Below are 18,655 nucleotides of genomic sequence, written 5' to 3'. Positions count from 1 at the left end.
TTTGGTTTTATGTCTATACTGTCTCTTTAAATTTCAATGTCAATCTTGATACAATCCTTGATACAAGACACATAACAGGGTGAAAACTGAAAAGAGATTCCAGGATTTTAGCAATTCAATCATCAGGAACCTTTTCAAAGGGAAGTTTACATGAAGTGGTTGAGGCAAAGGTCTAACTGTAGTGGGCTGAGGGGTAAACCTGAGTTGAGGAAGGGGCGATGGAGCAGAGAACATTTCAAGATGAGCCATGGAAGCACCCCAAAGTGTCCACGGTCAATTCTTTCACTTCCATCTCCAATTGCTCACTGGTTTTTAGTAACGTTTTCATACGACATTTATAATACAGGACTCTAGAAACAAGGTTCCGCTAGCAAAAATCATCACACAGAGCTGTGTTCACTGCTCGTGCAGTGTTGTTCTTGTTAAGTGCCATCGAGTCGATTCCAAACCATAGCGACCCTGTATAGGGTTTCCAAGGAGCAGCTAGTGAGCTTGAACCAACGACCTTGCAGTTCAAATAACTTTGCAGTCTGATGCATTAACCCATAGCGCCATGCTAGGACTCCGCCCCTGCAGTACAGGTTCCCATTACTCCAAAGGGCCCTTATGGTAGCAAAGGTATCTTTACAAATTACAAATCATCATTTTATTACGCATTTAAAACAGTCAACGAAGGACACTGTGGTTTATTTTCAGATTTATTTACAGCCTTGTTCAATCGATTCCAACTCACAGTGACATCACAAAACAGAGTAGAACTGCCCCATAGGGTTTACAAGGTTGTGACTCCGTAGACGCAGACAACCACTTCTGTCTCCCATGGAATGGCTGGTGGGTTTGAATGCTAGCTGTATGGTTAAGCTGAATGTTTAACCATTGTGACTCGAGGGCACTTTCAACAAAGGATAGTGTTTGTGTGTGTATATATCATGTTGTTGTTGTTAAGTGCCATCGAGTCACGTGTGTGTGTGTGTGTGTGTGTGTGTGTATGTGTAGAGGTTACAAGTCGGACTGTTAATCTCAAGGTCAGCAGTTCGAAATTACCAGCTGTTCCACGGGAGAAAGATGAGGCTTTCTGCTCCCATAAAGATTTACAGCCTGGGAAACCCTATATAGGGTCGCTATGAGTCGGAACCTCCACAGCACACCACCATCACCATATACATATAGCTGTAGTTGTTAAGTATTATGGATTTGATTCCAACTCATAGCGACCCTGATTCGAGTTTCCAAGGAGCGGTGGGTCTGAACTGCCGACCTTGCAGTTCAAACTGACCTTTTGGTCCAGCGCTTATACTACAGCGCCACACTAGGACTCAAATATATATAAATCTTGTACTGATTAAATTAGCTAACATAATAGGCATTTCTCAGTAGGAGTGAATTATTAGGATTTTACATTGATTTTTTTTTTTTTAAATAATTGTAGTTATGGATTCAAAACTACATACAATTTTCTTTTTTTTTTAAATCCTCATTACTACTTTTTTGGAATCTTGGTTATCCTTGAAATGTTTTCCCACAACTGGGAAACTATTCTAAATGGCTATTGATAATGCTCACACTTCCTGGAGTTTCAGAAGGAAATTTTTCTTCATCACAAATCCTAAACTTTCTATTTCCAAATTATGCGATATCATTCAATATTGGTTTATGGTGCTTTCATTTTCTTAAAGACATTTTCTAAAGTTCAGATTTCTTAGATTAAGGAAAAACAAAACAAGATATATATTTTTTAACCATATACATACAACACCTCTGAAAACTAGGAGATAATTTTGCTTTTTTACTGTTTCATTGTACTTCCTTTGAAATACTTGGAAAATGTATGGTAATAATAGAATTATGCCTTCAGTAATAGCTCAACCATTTTTTAAATAATGTTTGCCTGGTAAAATTTTTGCTTTATATTAAGCATTAACATTTCAGCACCCTTTAAAAAGCATTTTAACATTCAAGGTAAGTGTTCTAGCCTATTATAGGTAAGGTACAAATATTACTATTTTTCTAAGTACTAAGGTACACAATTTCAAGTCGCTGCTAACTGATGACAGAATTTTTGGAGTCCCGGTGTGGCACTGTAGGATAAGCACTCAACTGCAAGGTTGGTTTGAACTTCAAGGTTGGTGGTTCAAACTCAGCAGCAGCTCCTTGGAAACCCTATACAGGGGGTCACTATGAGTCAGTATCGACTCAACAACAACCCTACAAGGTAGGAAACATATCCATTTTGCAAATGAGATATCAAAAGTCCAGAGAAATTGAGTTAGGACGCTAACTACTGCAACAACAACAACAACAAAAGCCCTAAACCTGAGGGGCGTCACAATACAGGTGTATGTCCTGTTGTTTCATTATCCACTGTAGACACCAAAAGCTCTGCTCTGGGGCTTCAGGCTCTTCCACAGATAGTCTACATTGAACTGGCAGGTAAAGGAAGAAACATCTTGGAGAGTCATTGCCGCAAATGGCTGCAGAGGTCAAGAAGCAGATGTATTCTGTCCCACCCAAATTCCTTGGGCCAAAACTCAGTTACATAGCCCCACCTAGTTGCCAAGTGTCTCATGGAGTCTCATGGTGGGCCAGGAAGCATAGGGGAAACACAGAAATTGATGAAAACAGCATTCCATGCCACTTTAAGCAATATATCTGAGGTCAGGACTAACACAAGATAGAACTGAGAATCAAACCAACACTGCCTTACTCCTCCAAAGAACCCTGCACTTCGATTCTGCTTCTCTCTGTTTCTCAACTGAACCCACATTTAACTGAAACATTTCTCCAAATGGCAGTGTCAACGGATGGCTTATGTTCCAAGGTTCATCACTGTAGAAGAATTTCACTGCGTTATATCTTTTTTTTTTTTTAACCTATCCTTTGTTTTCAGTCCTGTAATTCCCCGCTAACCTTCTGAGAATCACTTTGAAGCTCATCCACGCTTGGTGACCCATGAACTTTTCTCTATCGTATCTTTTGACAACATTTAAAGTAACTTCCAACTTTGCACCTGCATTCCTCCGACTCCACTCCAGTCTCAAGCTCAACCCCACAGCTGCTAAGTCAATCCCAACTCACTGTGACCCTACAGGACACAACAGAATTGCCCCATAGGCGCTCATTCCAAGGTTGTAAATCCTTATGAAAGCAGACTGAAATGGTCTTCCTCCCATGAAATGGTGCTGAGGAGTGGTTGGTGGGTTCCAACCAACAGCATTTTGGTAGTGGCCAAGCACTTAAACCACTGCACCACTAGACCTTTACTAGAGTCCTCCATGTTCCTCTCTATGCCTTGACTCTAGATCTCAGCAGATGTTGCTCCTTCTTCCCCTAAAGGTGCACATGGCTCCGTGTCTCATATACTTAAGACATCACCTTGTCAAGGAGACCTTTGCCTTCTTATCCCACCCCATGCCCCATGCCCCACTCCACCCCACTCCCAGCCATGTTTTACTTTTTCTGTACCACTTTTCATATTTATTGTCGGTAAGTGCCATCAAGTCAGTTCTGACTCGTAGCGACCCTGTATAGGGTTTCAGAGGAGCGGCTGGCAGGTTTGAACCGCCAACTTTGAGGTTCAAACAGACCTTGCGGCCCAGTGCATTATCCTGCAGTGCCTGCATTAAAACCTGAATTCAGTAAATCCAGAATATGTTGTCTGTTTTGTTTACTCCTCTGTCCTTAACACCATATTCGAGGCACACCATATTTTGTTGGATGATAAACTGAGAGGATACACGAGTAGATACATGGTATTAGAAATGCCCTAGTTCTAAAGCTGAATTCATGGGTCTTCATTTTACCATGAACTTCACAAACTTCCACAACAAAACAAACCTATGGCCACTGAATCAACTCCAACAAACTACCTCCTAAAGCCACCACATCCACTGTCATCAAGTCGATTCCAACTCATGCGACCCTTTGTGTGACAGAGAGTTTACCTGGCTGTCATCTCTACAGAAGTAGAGCATCAGGCCTTTCTTCTAAGGTACTGCGGAGTGGGTTCGAGAGGTCAATTTTTGCATTGGTAAGAGAGCTCTGGTAGCGTAGTGGTTACGAATCGGGTTGTGAACCGCAAGGTCAGCAGTTCGAAACTACCAGCAGTTCCAAGGGAGAAAGATGAGGCATTCTGCTCCCGTAAAGATTTACAGCCTCGGAAACCCTGTGCAGGCTCATTATGAGTCGGAACCGACTCCATGGCACTTAACAACAACAACAGTTGAATGCAAATAATTTGCACCACCCAGGGACCTTCCACAAAATAGATCTACAGGGTCAGTCCAAAAGTATTAGGGTCCTAATTCATACATGGCTGGGTTTATTTCAAACAAAACATGTTTAAACAGTCTCTGTGGAAGACTTCAGACAAGTTCTCTCAGTAGTACACTTGTGTTAGTCTCATCGTGTTGTGTCGTTAGGTGCCATCAAGTCAGTTCCAACTCATAGCAACCCTGAACAAGGTTCCCAAGGCTATAAATCTTTACAGGAGCAGAAAGCCTCATCTTGCTCCTGTGGAGCAGCTGGTAGTTTCGAACTGCTGACCTTGTGGTTCACAGCTCGATTCATAACCACTACGCTACCAGAGCTAGTCTTCATTAGTGTACCTTCAAATAAAGGTCCAATCAAAATAGTGGTTTCCCAGGGGATCTGCATGGTCAGTTATATTCAAACAGAGAGGTCAGCTCAGAGGGTTATGGTGACTGTTTGGGGGAGTCCAAAGGGGTATTCTTGACAGATTTTTCCCAAAGGACACAAGACGGCAATGGCTTAGTAGGACAAATTTTTCTGAAAATGGAAAACTGCACTGGTGAGAAGCAGAACAGGAACATTGTGCCATGGAGTTTCTTTTTTACGTCACAAAAATACACCTGCTTATTCATCAAGACTAGCAAAGCTGTTTCCTAGGAGACTCACTGGAATGGTCCACCTTATGGCCCTGATCTTATCCCTTCAGGCTTCCTTCTTTTCCTAAAACTCAAAGAACACTGAAAAGGAACACAATTTGAGTCCTTTTGAGGATGGCAAAGCTGCTATTTGACTTAGTGTAAATAGAAGATTGCAAAATTCTTCAGGGAAGGGTCAGAGCGATGGAAACAACACCTTCAGAATGCACAGAACTAGAGGGGGTGGACACAGTGAGGAGCAACAGCTTAATATTTTTACATGTTTCTTTAATAAACATTTCTGTGATTTGGGGGCAATACTTATTGAACGATTCTTATATATCATAATAATAAAACTAAGAAAAATTTTAGGAAACTTGACCTCTATGCAACTAAACAGTCATCAATTAACTTAAAGATGAGACTGAAAAGGGGCAGGGAAACTAGATTAATGAAACAGACCACCAAACAGACATAATGAGCTTCACACATCTTGAGATTTTTGCTTATGAAAGGTGTCCATGATTTTGTATCAATACTTTTTTTACTCACCCTCGGACTGTTGTTTTTCAGTGCTTTCAAGTTTATTCCAACTCAGAGCAACCCTGCATAGGGTTTCGGAGGAGCAGCTGGTGGGTTCGAACCACTGACCTTGCAGTTCAAACAGTCCTTCTGGTCCCACTGCTTTGTCCTGCAGCACCACACCATGCTCCTACTGTACTGTCTTGTACTCGCACTACATACAAGTAAAAAAATATTGCTACAAAATAAATAGAAATCCTTTAAATGTTCTCTGTGTTTGGGGAACAAAAAGAAGTCTGTAGGTGCATTGTCACGATGGACAAAATTCCCTCGGTGTAATCTTCCTGGCCTTTTTCTCACCAGTGCATTTTTCAAGTTTCTGAAAACTTCTTCCTGCTAAGTGCTCATGATCATCCTGTGCCCTGTGAGAAAATCTACCCAGATTTCCCCTGTGGAGAACCAAAAACCAGTCCCCATAACCTTCAGAGCCGACCTCTTGCCTTGAAACTAAGTGGCCCTGAAGATCTACCCTTGGAAGCCACTGGGTTTTGGTTGTTTTTTAAGTTTTTATTGTGAAGTGAGTGAAAGTTTACAGGGCAGATCATCAGTTTTACATTCAACGAATCATATAATTTTTTTTCATTACAATGATTATAATACCCTCCATGTATCATCAAACTTCAGACATATTGTCAGGAGGGAGGGATATCACTGGAGAAGGATATCATGTTTGGTAAGGTAGAGGGTCAGAGAAAAAGAGGAAGACCCCCCAACGAGATGGATTGGCCAAGTGGCAGCATCAATGAACTCAAGCGTGGCAACAGTAGTGAGGTTGGCCCAGGATCAGGCAGTGTTACATTCTGCTGCACATAAGGTCACTATGAGTCAGTACCAACTTGATGGCACCTAACAACAACAACAAAATGTACCATCAGTTTAACAGTATTTCTCTATATTCATTTTAACTCTTTTGTTTTTAAACACTCAGGCATATATAATAATTGACACCAAAGTACCAAAGGCTACATTCTGCAAGTCTGCCTCTTGGCCACTAGCTCTTTCCTTCTCTTTCCATGAGTCTAGAGTCCTCAGCTGTTCCCTGTCTCCATGTCCCCATCTCTGCCTCCATCTCTGGTGTCGCTGCTTCTCTGGATAAGGTCCCGCATTTCACTTGTGCTCTTCTCCCTTGATGGTCCTATGGTCTTCTGTTTCTGGACTTTAAGATTAACTACTCCCACATTTTTGTTACAAAATTTCTACCTTTACAGTTGTGACAGTCCCAATTAGTTATGATAACAACTACTCACTACTGAATCATAACAGTTTTATCCCCATCTCTTTTCAGCAGACCCATCTAGACAAGATGAAAACTGTTCAGTGGGTACGCTATCTTCCCCCACACACTTTCTCTTTAAGTTTTCAATTGTAAATTGAGGGACGACACTGTTTTGATGGGACTTTTTTTGAAGCCATTCCTAAGGAGCCTAAGACAAGTGTATTATTGAGAGAATGTGTCTGCAGCCATCCACTGATCAGAGACATGTTTAAACACATCATGTCTGGAAAAAAAATCTCCATGTACGAACAAGAGCCCTAGTAGCAATACTTTTTGACTTACCTTTGTATATATGTCAAATAGTATATATACTACTATACAATTTCAAACAAAGTACAATCGTTGTATGAGTAATTCAACTTAAAACAGTATGTCTGCTCAGATATATGCTCTTATACCATTTTCATCTAAATAAACAAATCAGATGGAGAAAATTAGGCCTAAAACTGTCATTATCATTCCTCAGCTTGTTAAAAATAAATTTTACTCATATTTTTCCCCTCAAATATGTCTTAATAGGTCAAATGGAAAATTAGGTTACATAATTCTTTTTAAAGTTATATCATGACCTTATAAAAACAGTATTCTACCTTAGAAATGTGAAAGCAACTATTCTCTTTGAAAACTTATGTGAAGAGTTAGATACCTCCCAGCATTTAATTCTAAATTATGCCTTCTGAAGATGTTTTAAAAAGCGACTTAATGATTTTGCTAATTGTAAATTATTTAAAATTAATATTATGTTTAAGCTGAATATTTTATTCCAGATTTACTTTTCAAATGTACATTCTTACACTTGTCACTAATAACAGAATCAAAGAAAGCATTGACATTAGGCACACTCACAGATTAAACACATTGAGGGTGGGCGAGTGTAGAGAAAAGGGAAGAAGAAGAGGAAGGCAAATTTAAAGGAAAAGAAAAAGGGCAGGGGAGAGAAGAGAGAGGTAGCGAGGCTGGCTGAGCGCATACCTACGTACGTACTTGTACAAACTCTAAATGTAAAATTTCTAAATCAAAGGCGTAAACACATTACTAAAATCAAGGGGTATGAAGCTGGTCCCTTTAAAATCTCCTGAGCCTGGGCATAATGGTACATTAGTTAGAAGTTGTGCTTTGGGGTTCTGTTGTTGTTGTTAAGTGCCATTGAGTAGGTTCTGACCCATAGCAACCCTGTATAGGATTTCCCAGGAGTGGCTAGTGAGCTTGAACCGACCTTACAGTCCAGTGCATTAACCCACAATACCAAACCAGGACTAGCTCTGTCAATTAACTACACCTTCGTATATGCTAGCATCTGAATTTACCTAAATTCCTGAAGGAAAAGAATCAGGTTTAGTGCAAAGCTGGATTCTCTGAAGGGGAGGTGACACATACTATCACTGTCTAACTTCTTCACCATTTCTGACCACAGCTGTACACTCCACCCCACCCCCCACGACACTTCGCTATTGGGTTCTATCATGTTTCGGCAACCACACAGAATTCACAGAGTATACTCAGGATTAGGTGATTGAGTAGGGAAGTAACAGACAACAACTCAGAAGACAGGAGACAGGACAGTTTCCAACCAAGACAGCTCTCAGGTTCTATCGAGACTGTGCCCACAAACAGGCCTTTCTTTTGGCCACACCAGCAGACCCTTCTCTCAGTCACGTCCAATGGTGGTCCTTCTCTTGACCATTGTGCTTCTCTGGGCTTTGCCTCTGTCACTGGGCCTTCTCAGGCCTCTGAAGTCTTTTACCTCTGCCAAACACTGACTGCCCAGAGGCACCCGCTCCACCAGCCAGCCTCCTGACCACAGGCACTCAGCAATCTCTCTCTAACTAGCAAGCCTACCATTGCTGCTAGCTGATCCCATAGTTTCTGCTGCTCTTTCTTATCCATCTTGCGCCACATTCAGTGTTAAAGCTCTATTAGGGGATTCCCTCTCTCTCCCATTGCCTCTCACTGAAAACCTCTGTGTGGTTGATTGCTTATATACCAGCTCCTTATCAATTTCAAGGCACAGCCCTCCCAACATAACACAAACCAAAGAATCCTCAGGTCACTCATCCTATTAGGTGGTTTTAATTCACCCATTTGCACAATAAACTGGCCAATCCCTGTGTGGTATGTAAAACAGACAAACCTCAAGACAGATGATGGCCCAACCAATCATTTTTGGTAGAATTTTAAACCCATGGCCAAAAACACTGTTTAGAGAGAAGCCCATTGCACTGCATTTGGGCACGATATTCAAGCTCAGTCTACATTTTATCATTTGTAGTTTTCTGCAACAATTAAATAAGATCATGAATAGCGTACATGCTGCTCTTTAAACAATAAAATGCTAAATAGAAATGTATTTTTACAGTTCTGAAATGAATGCCCGCACACTTTTTAAAAGATAAACTAAATCACATTCTTTGTTTTTGTTATTGTGAGCTGTCGAGTTGTTCTGACTCATAGTGACCCTGTATAGGGTTTCCAAGGAGGAACTGGTGAGCTTTGAAGAGCCGACCTTGCAGTTCAAACCAACTTTGCAGTCCAGCACATTAACCCATAGCACCACACCAAGACTCTAAAATTACAGTCTAGCAGCTGGAAAAAGTCTTGGTACTCAAACAGCACAGTGATAAGGTTTCAGATTCCCACTCTATACATGACAATGCTAATCATACACACTTGGTATAAAGCAAGAACTTAACAATCTTTTGAATATCTCCATAAAAAGAAGCATTTTTATTAATCTACCAAAATGGGAGAGAATGATTACTATACGTGTTCATTTTTTTTAAAGCAAGCAACTAAGGCACATAGTACCCTAAATAAAAATTATTTCCAATAATGTTTGTTGACAATTTTAATTCCTGTAAATAAAGAATATAAATGTGTTTTGCAAATTAAAAAATACAAATGTGTTTCTCAGGTGACTCAATAATCACAGAGAAAAACACTCAATATCCAAAAAGCCCCACAAATTTGCCAAGGAAACTGTAATGTACTAAGAAGGTATTTTTTTTCTCAAAGGTCTATGCTTAGCTATACAACAAACTCACTTTAATTTAAACCTTTTATTATAAACACAGCTCTCCTGAGTAAGTAAAGTCTAACAAATCCAACTGAACCCCAGAAACAGAAAGAAGCCCCCAGTCTTTTACAATAGTTTCATATAACCATTCACCCACCCCATCACAGTAATAAGCATGCAATCAATCTTAAGCTAAGTGAAAGCTTTCTAAATTTAGATACTTCCAAATAATGCATCTTAAGTTATATGTGCAGGCTTAGTACATTATTTATGATGCCTTTTATCTTTAATAATGGGACATCACGTTTACCTTGTAATCCAAAAGGAAAGAAAGCTGGTATACCTTATATTACTGTACCAAGAGTCAGAGTTTCCAGTCTATATTTAGTCCACATTAAAATGGAAGCAAAGACGCAAACCAAACTAAAAATAAAACGTTCTACAGAGATGAGATTTTCAAATGGATTGAAATCTAGCTTTATTTGGACCCTTGAATGCTGATCGCATTTAGCAGCACCTAAGGGAGTCCTGGTGTGGCACTGTGGGTTAATGCGCCAGATGCAAAGCCATTTGAACTGCACGATTGGGGGTTCAAGCTCACCAGCTGCTCCTAAGAAACCCTATACAGGGTCACTATGAGTCAGAACCAACTCGATGGCACTTCACAACAACAACAACAAACTCTGCAGTGGTTATGTAAAACTAGCACTGAACTACTAACCTGAAGGCTGGAGGTTCAAACCCACCAGCCGCTCCGTGGAAACTCCATATAAGGTCCATATGAGTCAGGACCAATTCGACAGCACTTAAAAATAACAACAAGGTAGTTCTTAGAAGAGCACAATGCTCAAAGCAGGCACTTTTCACTAGTTAAGCAAACTACTGTTTTGGGGTTTTTTTGGCTGGATAGTGTAATTTATTGATGGTACATGACAAGACTAGGCTTTCTAAGCCCCTGTCCTTCTCCAGGGGGTCTGGATGGAAACTATGAGGATGGGAGCTTCTCAGTGTGTAGGGGGGATAGAGTGAGGTAGGGACTCCCATCAGCGGAGGGCCTCTATCTTCCTCTAGTGTTGTTGCTGGGGCTGATGGTCCAGGGGGCTCTTATTCCTTAGAGGCCATGTGGACCCTAAGATCCACCACCCTGTTGCTGTAGCCGAATTCACTGTCGTACCAGGAAACAATCTTGACAAAGTGGTCGCTGAGTGCAATGCCAGCCCCAGCATCAAAGGTGGAAGATGGATGTCACTGTTAAAGTTACAGGAGACGACCTGGTTTTCAATGTAACCCAGGATGCTTTCAGGAGTCCATCTGATGCCTCCTTCACCACCTTCTTGATGTCATCATACCTGGCAGCATTCTTCAAGCGGCAGGTCAGGTCCACGACAGTCACATTGGGAGTGTGGACATGGAAGGCCATGCTTGTGAGTTTCCCATTCAGCTCAGGGATGATCTTGCCCACAGCCTTGGCAGCAGCGGTAGATGTAGGCATGCATTTTGGGGAGCCTCACGGCCATCCCGCCAGAGTTGCCCAGAGGGGCCATCCACAGTCTTCTGGGTGGCAGTGATGGCATGGACTGTGGTCATGAGTCCCTCCATGACGACAAAGTTGTCATGGATGACTTTGGCCAGGGGTGGTGGAGGAGGCATTACTGACAATCTTGAGGGAGCTATCATACTTCTCATGGTTCACGCCCATCATAAACATGGGGGAATCAGCAGAAGGGGCAGAGATGATTATCCTTTTGGCACCACCCTTCAAGTGAGCCCCAGCCTTCTCCAAGGTTGTGAAGACACCGGTGGACAACATATTCAGCACCAGCATCACCCCACTTGATGTTGGCAGGATCTCACTCCTGGAAGATAGATGATTTTCCCATTGATGACAAGCTTCCTGGTCTCAACCTTGACAGTGCCGGTGAACTTGCCATCGGTGGAACATGTAAACCATGTAGTTGAGGTCAATGAAGGGATCCTTGAGAGCAACAACCTCAACTTTGCCAGTGTTAACAGCAGCCCTGGTGACCAGGCACCCAACATGGCCAAATCAGTTGACTCCGACCTTCACCATCCTGTCTCAGGGATGCGGCTGGGACTGCAAAAGAACCTGTAGCTGCCTGTCTAACAGTGTGGATCAGAGAGGCTACTGTTTGGAATTTAAAAGACTTCAGGGATATTTTTGGTTTAAGGTTTAAAGATTATCTCACGACAATTATTTAAGAGGTTCACTGTCTCCATGGATGTAGAAATTCTGAATTCCATAATATTGTGAAATTCTATTCTGAATTTTCTCCCTTTTCATTAGGACTCAAGAAGAATGCTTCTTGGCATGTTGAAAATTATAGGAAATTCAAATATCACTGTTCCTCTTTTTAAAATTAAAACTTTTATTGGAACATAGCCACAGTCATTTAAGTATTGTCTGTGGCTTCTTTTAAGGAGCTCTGGTAGTGTAGTGGTTGAGTCAGGCTGCCAACTTCAAGGTCAGCAGTTCAAAACTACCAGCAGTTCTGCGGGAGAAAGATGAGGCTTTCTGCTCTCGTAAAGACTTACAGCCTTACAGCCTTGGGAACCCTGCGCAGGGTCACTATGATTCGGAACCAACTCCATGGTACTTAACAACAACAGCATGGCTTCTATTACACTACAACAGCACGGTTACGTAGTTGTAACAGAGACCTTAGGGTCAGCAAAGCCCAAAATATTTACTATCTGGATCTTTATAGAAAGACTTAGCAGATCTCTCTGCCCTAGATGAATACTAACTATTCCTATTATTCAAGATATCTGCCTGCTCATCACCTATCAAAATGTAAATGTTTCTACCTGCCTCCCATATCATGCTGAGTTTCTGTCAGTATCACTTCACCCACTGTCACTTCGTATCACATTTCTGGCCATGTTTTTGTTTCCATTCTATTAGAATTCTTACCCAATCCCAATGGTTCCGCCAGAAACGTGGCTAAAAGTTTTAAATACGTTCTCATCTATTCTAGTTCTGTTTTAAGTGTAGTTGTGAGCCATCATAACCCAAAAATTTGAAAGTGAAAACAAAAACACTGACCAATTCTTTCTTAGTTCTACTCCATTTAGTGCTTATAGTAGATGTTTTGATTTCACAAATCACATCTCATGAAGCAAGGAAAAATACAAATCTCTATCTCTATATATTGCCTTATCATAAAGGTACAGGATTTATTCATCCGTCATGTTAAACTGAAAACAAGTTACTAATTGAAGAATGTCAGAACTTGATCACTGATCTTTTCTTACTAGGATAAAGATACATCTTTATCCAGATACAGTACTTTAAAAAATTCTGAATTTCTTCCCTGAGTTCAAGTATACTGAAATTAACTTAAAATACTCATTTACAGCCATTCAAAAATTTAAGTATATAAATATCATGTAAATAGTCTTGAACTTGGGGAACACAAAAAATCTAATAAGAAGCTAATTTTGAGCCATGTATCTTCCAGAAAGCAGTTGAGATGATTTAATGGCAGACAAAGCCATTGGAGAATGTTCCTAATTGTTTGGCTTATGACTGTTGGCCTAAGATAACTGAACAATCTTAGTATTCAAGCATGACCAAGATTCCTCTGGTCATTCCCTGTAAAATGAAAGACTGCAATACCCCCCGGGCCAACAGAAAACACACATCCACCTCCACATTGATTTCAAATTCAAACCGGTCTGAGTTAATATTAGTGTTGTTCAAACATTTCTCATTCTCAGCAAATAGTGTGGAATTGTCTGTAAGAATAAATCTGAATGCAAAATCCTCCTCCTCTGAGAGACAAGACACAGGAATAATTTGTTGTTGCTGTTGTTGTTAGGTGTCAACTCTGCATAACAAGACAAAACACTGTCCAGTCCTACAACACCCTCACAATTGTTGCTATGTTTAAGCTCACTGGTGTAGCCACCGTGTCAATCCATCTTGTTAGGGACCTTCCTCTTTTTCCTTGACCATCTACTTTATTGAAGTCCTGGTGTGGCAATGTAGGATAAGCACTGGACTGTTAACCACAAGGTTATTGGAAATCCTATACAGGGTCGATATGAGTTAGAAGTGACTCGATGGCACTTAACAACAACAACTACTTGTACTTTATTACACATATGTCCTTTTCCAAGGATTGGTCCCTCCTAACATCTTGGCTTCTAAGGAGAAGTCTGACTATATTTCTTCCAAGATAGATTTGTTTCTTTCAATATTCCTCACCAACACCAAAATTCAAATGCATCAATTCTTCTCCTGTCTTCCTTATTCATTTTTCCAGCTTTCATAGGCATCTGAGGTGACTGGAAATATCATGGCCTGGGTCACCCTAGTCCTCAAAGTGACACTTTTGCTCTTTAACACTTTTAAGAGATCTTGTACAGCAGATTTGTTCAATGCAATGCACCATTTGATGTCCTACTACTTCCATGAGAACTGACTGTGTACCCAAGTGAAATGAAATCCTTGACAACTTCAACCATTTTCTCCATTTATGGTGCTGTTGTTTACTGATCCAGTTGTGAGGGTTTTCATTTTCTTTATATTGAGTTGCAATCCACACTAATGACTGACTGTATCCTTTGATCTTCATCAGCAAGTGCTTCAAGTCCTCTTTACTTTCAGCAAGATTGTGCCATCTGCCTATCACAGATTGTTAATGTGCCGTCCTCCAATCCTGATGCCACATTCTTTTTTATATAGTCTAGCTTCCTGGATTATTTGCTCAGCATACAGACTGAATAAATACGGTGAAAGAACACAACCCTGGCACGCACATTTCCTGATTTTAAACCATTCAGTATTCCCTTGTTCTGTTCAAATGACTGCCTCTCTTGGTCTGTGTACAGGTTCTTCATGAGCACAGTTTAGTGCTCTGAAATTCTCATTCTCCGCATTGTTAGCCATAATTTGGTATGACCCACACAGTCTGAAGGCCCTTGCACAGCCAATAAAGCACAAGTCAACGTTTTTCTGGTATTCTCAGAAACCCTAACCAGGGTCAATAATCAGCATGGCAGTGGATTAGGTTTTGGTTTGATATGTTTTAATGATAATATCCGCATAAGAAGGCAAATAAAAAAGTATTGCTATAAAGTCATAGGAACCTTTATTAAACAAAAATGAGTTGATACATTGTTATGATGAAAAAAATCACTTGGCACAACTTGTCTTGTCCTTGCCAATGCAATTTTCCATTTTCTTAAAACTTCTCTCTATTAATAAGCCCCATGTTTGTCTCATGTCCACTGAGAAAATTTAACAAGATGATCTCTTTGGAATTCCAAAAACTAGTTGTCATAGTCTTCTGTAATGACCCCACTACCTTGAATTTAACTAGCCCGCAGAGAGCCTCAGAAGACGGTTTTGATTGGACCTTTTCTTTTTTTTTAAGGCATCCAAGAAGACTATGGCAAGTGCATTGCTGAGAAAACTTGTCTGCAGGCATCTACTGATTGCAGAGAACTGTTTAAACACATTCTGTTCATGTTAAATCTGTGCATGTGTGAATTAGAACCACAGTAGCAATACTTCTTGACTTACCTTCATACGTGAAGCATTATATACCCATGTGCAACTCATTCTGCTGTAGGCCTTCTGTATAAAACTGAACCAAATCTACCGTCACTGAATCGATTTTGACACACAGCAAACCTAAGTAGGGCTTCTGAGACTGTAAATCTTTACGAAACAGATGGCTTCATTTTACTTCCAAGGAGGAGTTAGTGATTTTAAATCACGGAACTAGTAGTTAGAAGCCAAAAGCTTAACCACTGTACTGCAAGGGCTCCTTGTGTCCTTTGTTTCTCTATGTATAAATGTTTTATAAAGAGATACATAAAGGTACTGTATGTGTTTCACACTCAACCAGGATTGAAGATTTGAAGAAGCCACTAGTAATCACAACCTTGGTATATATTCAGAATGTAGAGCAAGAATTGCTAGACTTTCAGAGCAAGATAGTGGAGTAGGCAGATGCACTGAGCCTACCCTCTACAACAAAGACACGGGACACCAAGGGAAATAATTACAGGTAGTGATCCTGGAACCCTGGGTTAACAGGAGAGGACAAAGAGGTAGATCGAGTCCTAACTGGAAGAGGAAGCTGAACAGGAGCTTCAAGAGGGAAGAAAACTGTGGAGGCTGTCAGCTGTAGCGGAACTACGTGGCCCATAGAGCAGCCTGCGGCACAGGAGGTTTAGAGGCTAGGGGGCATGCAGTTCTCCCTGTTCCCATCCCCTCCTGGTAGCTGGAGGCATGGCCAGACAGCCAACCGAGTGGCCAGTGACAGGTGCCTGCACAGTAGCCTCGGTTCTGCCTGGAGTTGGGCACCAGGGGCGCTGCTCCTGCTTCTGAAGGTGTGTGAACTGCCCTGACCCATACTACACAAACATCGAACAGAGAACTGCACTCACATTTCCAGTCTCAATCACAGGTGGTGTCTGAGAACACACCAACATTGTTGTTGTTGGTAAGTGCCGTTGAGTCAGTTCCAACTCATAGAGATCCTGTATAGGGCTTCCGAAGAGCCGCTTGTAGCTTTGAACCACCAACCTTAATCGTAAGGTTCAGTGCTTATCCTACAGCGCCAGACCAGGACAATCATCACTTAACTATACATTCAACACCACCAAAATGTCTTAGAGAAAACAATTTCAACTTACAAAAAGAAACAGGACACAGTGCCTCAAACAAGGGACCAAAATACAGTCATAAAATGTAATACCAGAAATAGTATCAGAACTTACGAGTCAGAAGATATAGTACCCAGAAATGGTATCAGAACTACTTGATAAGGAATTTAAAAGAATGCTATTCACCTATCTTCAATGGACTGGAAGAAAGAACAACTAAAGCATGGAGTAGAGAGAATCTTAGAAGAATTCAGGAAAACACTACAAGAACTGACAAAATAAAAGAAAAATTTGAAACCAAACAAAAACATCAAATGGAAAGCCAGAAGTTTAACTGAATCAATGGAAGACAAATCTCTCAATATCACCTTCAAGAGGAACACTCAGAAAAGAGAATTTTAAAATCTGAAGAATCCTAAGATTTACGTGGGACACTATCAAGAAAATTAACTTCCACATGATTGGAATTCCAAAACAGGAAGAACCCAAAAAAATAGAGCGAGAAAGAGAAAACTGCCCAAGACTTGCAGGAAGAAAACTTCCCTAACATCATGAAAGATGAAAAAGATAGCCATTCAAGAAATTAAACGAACTCCAAACAGGAGAGACTCCATGCCCCCCGCCAAAAATAAATCACCAAGACATATTATAATCAAACTTTTCAAAACTAAATACAAGGAAAGAATACTGAGAACAGCTCAGGAAAAACAAAATGTTAACTACAAAGGAGAACCAATAAGACTAAGCGCTGATTTCTTAGCAAAAACCATGCAGGCAAGAAGACAATAGGATGACATATATAAAACCATGAAAGAAAAAAAAAAATGCCAACCAAAAATCATACACCAAGAAAACCTGTCCATCAAATATAAGAGCAAGATTAAAACATTTTCAGATAAACAGAAATTTTTTAAATTTGTAATAACCAGGCCAACCTTACAAAAAATACTAAAAGGAGTTCTTTGGACAGAGAACCAACAACAGCAGAAAATAACCTGAGAGTAACAAATATGACAATATCACTTAGAACTCAACCCAGATATAAAAAAATATTCAAAGTAAAACAAACTGTTGTTGTTGTTGTTGTTAAGTGTCATGGAGTGGGTTTCAACTCATAGCAAAACTGTATCAAGTTTCCAAGGCTTTTAAATATTTTTACAGCAGCAGAAAGCCTCATCTTTCTCCCTCAAAGGGACTATGGGCTCAAATCACCTACCTTGTGGTTCATAGTTCAATGCTTACCCTATGGAGTCACCACACTCCCAAAACAAACCTACAAGACTGAAAATAGGGAACCAGACGTACTAGTCTTCAACAACAACAAAAAAAGACATAAAGTAAAAATAGGGAATAATGTAGTTACAGAAATTCCAAATGAAGTAGAAAACTAGATTTCTAGAAAATAAATAAAATAAATCTAACTGTAACCCTAAAACTAGACCAAGCCTTACTCCTAGCTTTAGCCCAATCTCTATCCCTAACACTAACCCTAGCCCTACCAAAACACTAACACGAAATGAAATCCTATGCCTTGCCTAGATCTAGCCATTGTCCTGATGTGGCGCTATAGGGTAAGCACTGGACTGCTAACAGCAAGATTGGCCATTCAAACCCACCAGCCGCTCCTTGGAATTCCTATATAAGGTTGCTATGAATCAGAACCAACTATGAGTCAGAATCAACTATGAGCAGGAACCAACTCCCCAGCACTTAACAACATATTGGGATAAGAAAATCTTTTTCTAAAGATCCTTTCTATTCAACTCTTCACTAGATCATAATCCAAGATTGGAAGCGAAAAGTTCATCAAAGTTAGTGCTTCTCATTCTATACATTGTCCCTTTGCTCCCTCCCCCATCATTCTGATAAAGGATGTAACTGATAAAGTTTATGGCAAAGGAACAGTCAGGATTTTGTGGGGCGGTGGAGAAGGTAGTTTGTGGTACACCTGTCTCAGCAGCAGTTTTATGCCCCGATCTCAGGGGGTTCATCTATGAAAATTTTGATGGATCAACTTATGTGGAGCCAACATATGAGCTATTGCAAAAGGCAAAATTTCTGAAATTCAATAGTTACATTCGAAATGCAAGTAACATTTCATATAATGATCATTTATTATCTCTAATTGTAGTTAAATGCAAGTGCTAAAAAAAATATTTTTTTAAATCAAAAAGCTAAAACTTAATTTATAGCAAGGAAGGGAGTGATTAACTCTCCAGTCTAGGAGCGGAGGTCTCTAGGACCATCAACCGAGAGCCGAGA

General features: G+C 40.4%; 1 protein-coding gene and 1 pseudogene across 2 annotated transcripts in view; both read right to left on the bottom strand.

Annotated features, from left to right (window-relative positions):
• DGKH (diacylglycerol kinase, eta) overlaps nt 1-18,655 on the bottom strand; it is a 251,394-nt gene that overhangs the window by 228,740 nt on the left and 3,999 nt on the right. The gene's annotated exons all lie outside the window — the stretch shown is intronic.
• On the bottom strand, nt 10,859-11,825 carry LOC102828601 (annotated as a pseudogene).

The sequence above is a fragment of the Chrysochloris asiatica genome, unplaced genomic scaffold (genome assembly GCF_000296735.1).
Source record: "Chrysochloris asiatica unplaced genomic scaffold, ChrAsi1.0 scaffold00022, whole genome shotgun sequence".
NCBI lineage: Eukaryota > Metazoa > Chordata > Mammalia > Afrosoricida > Chrysochloridae > Chrysochloris > Chrysochloris asiatica.
This window is presented reverse-complemented; position numbering and strand designations above follow the sequence as displayed.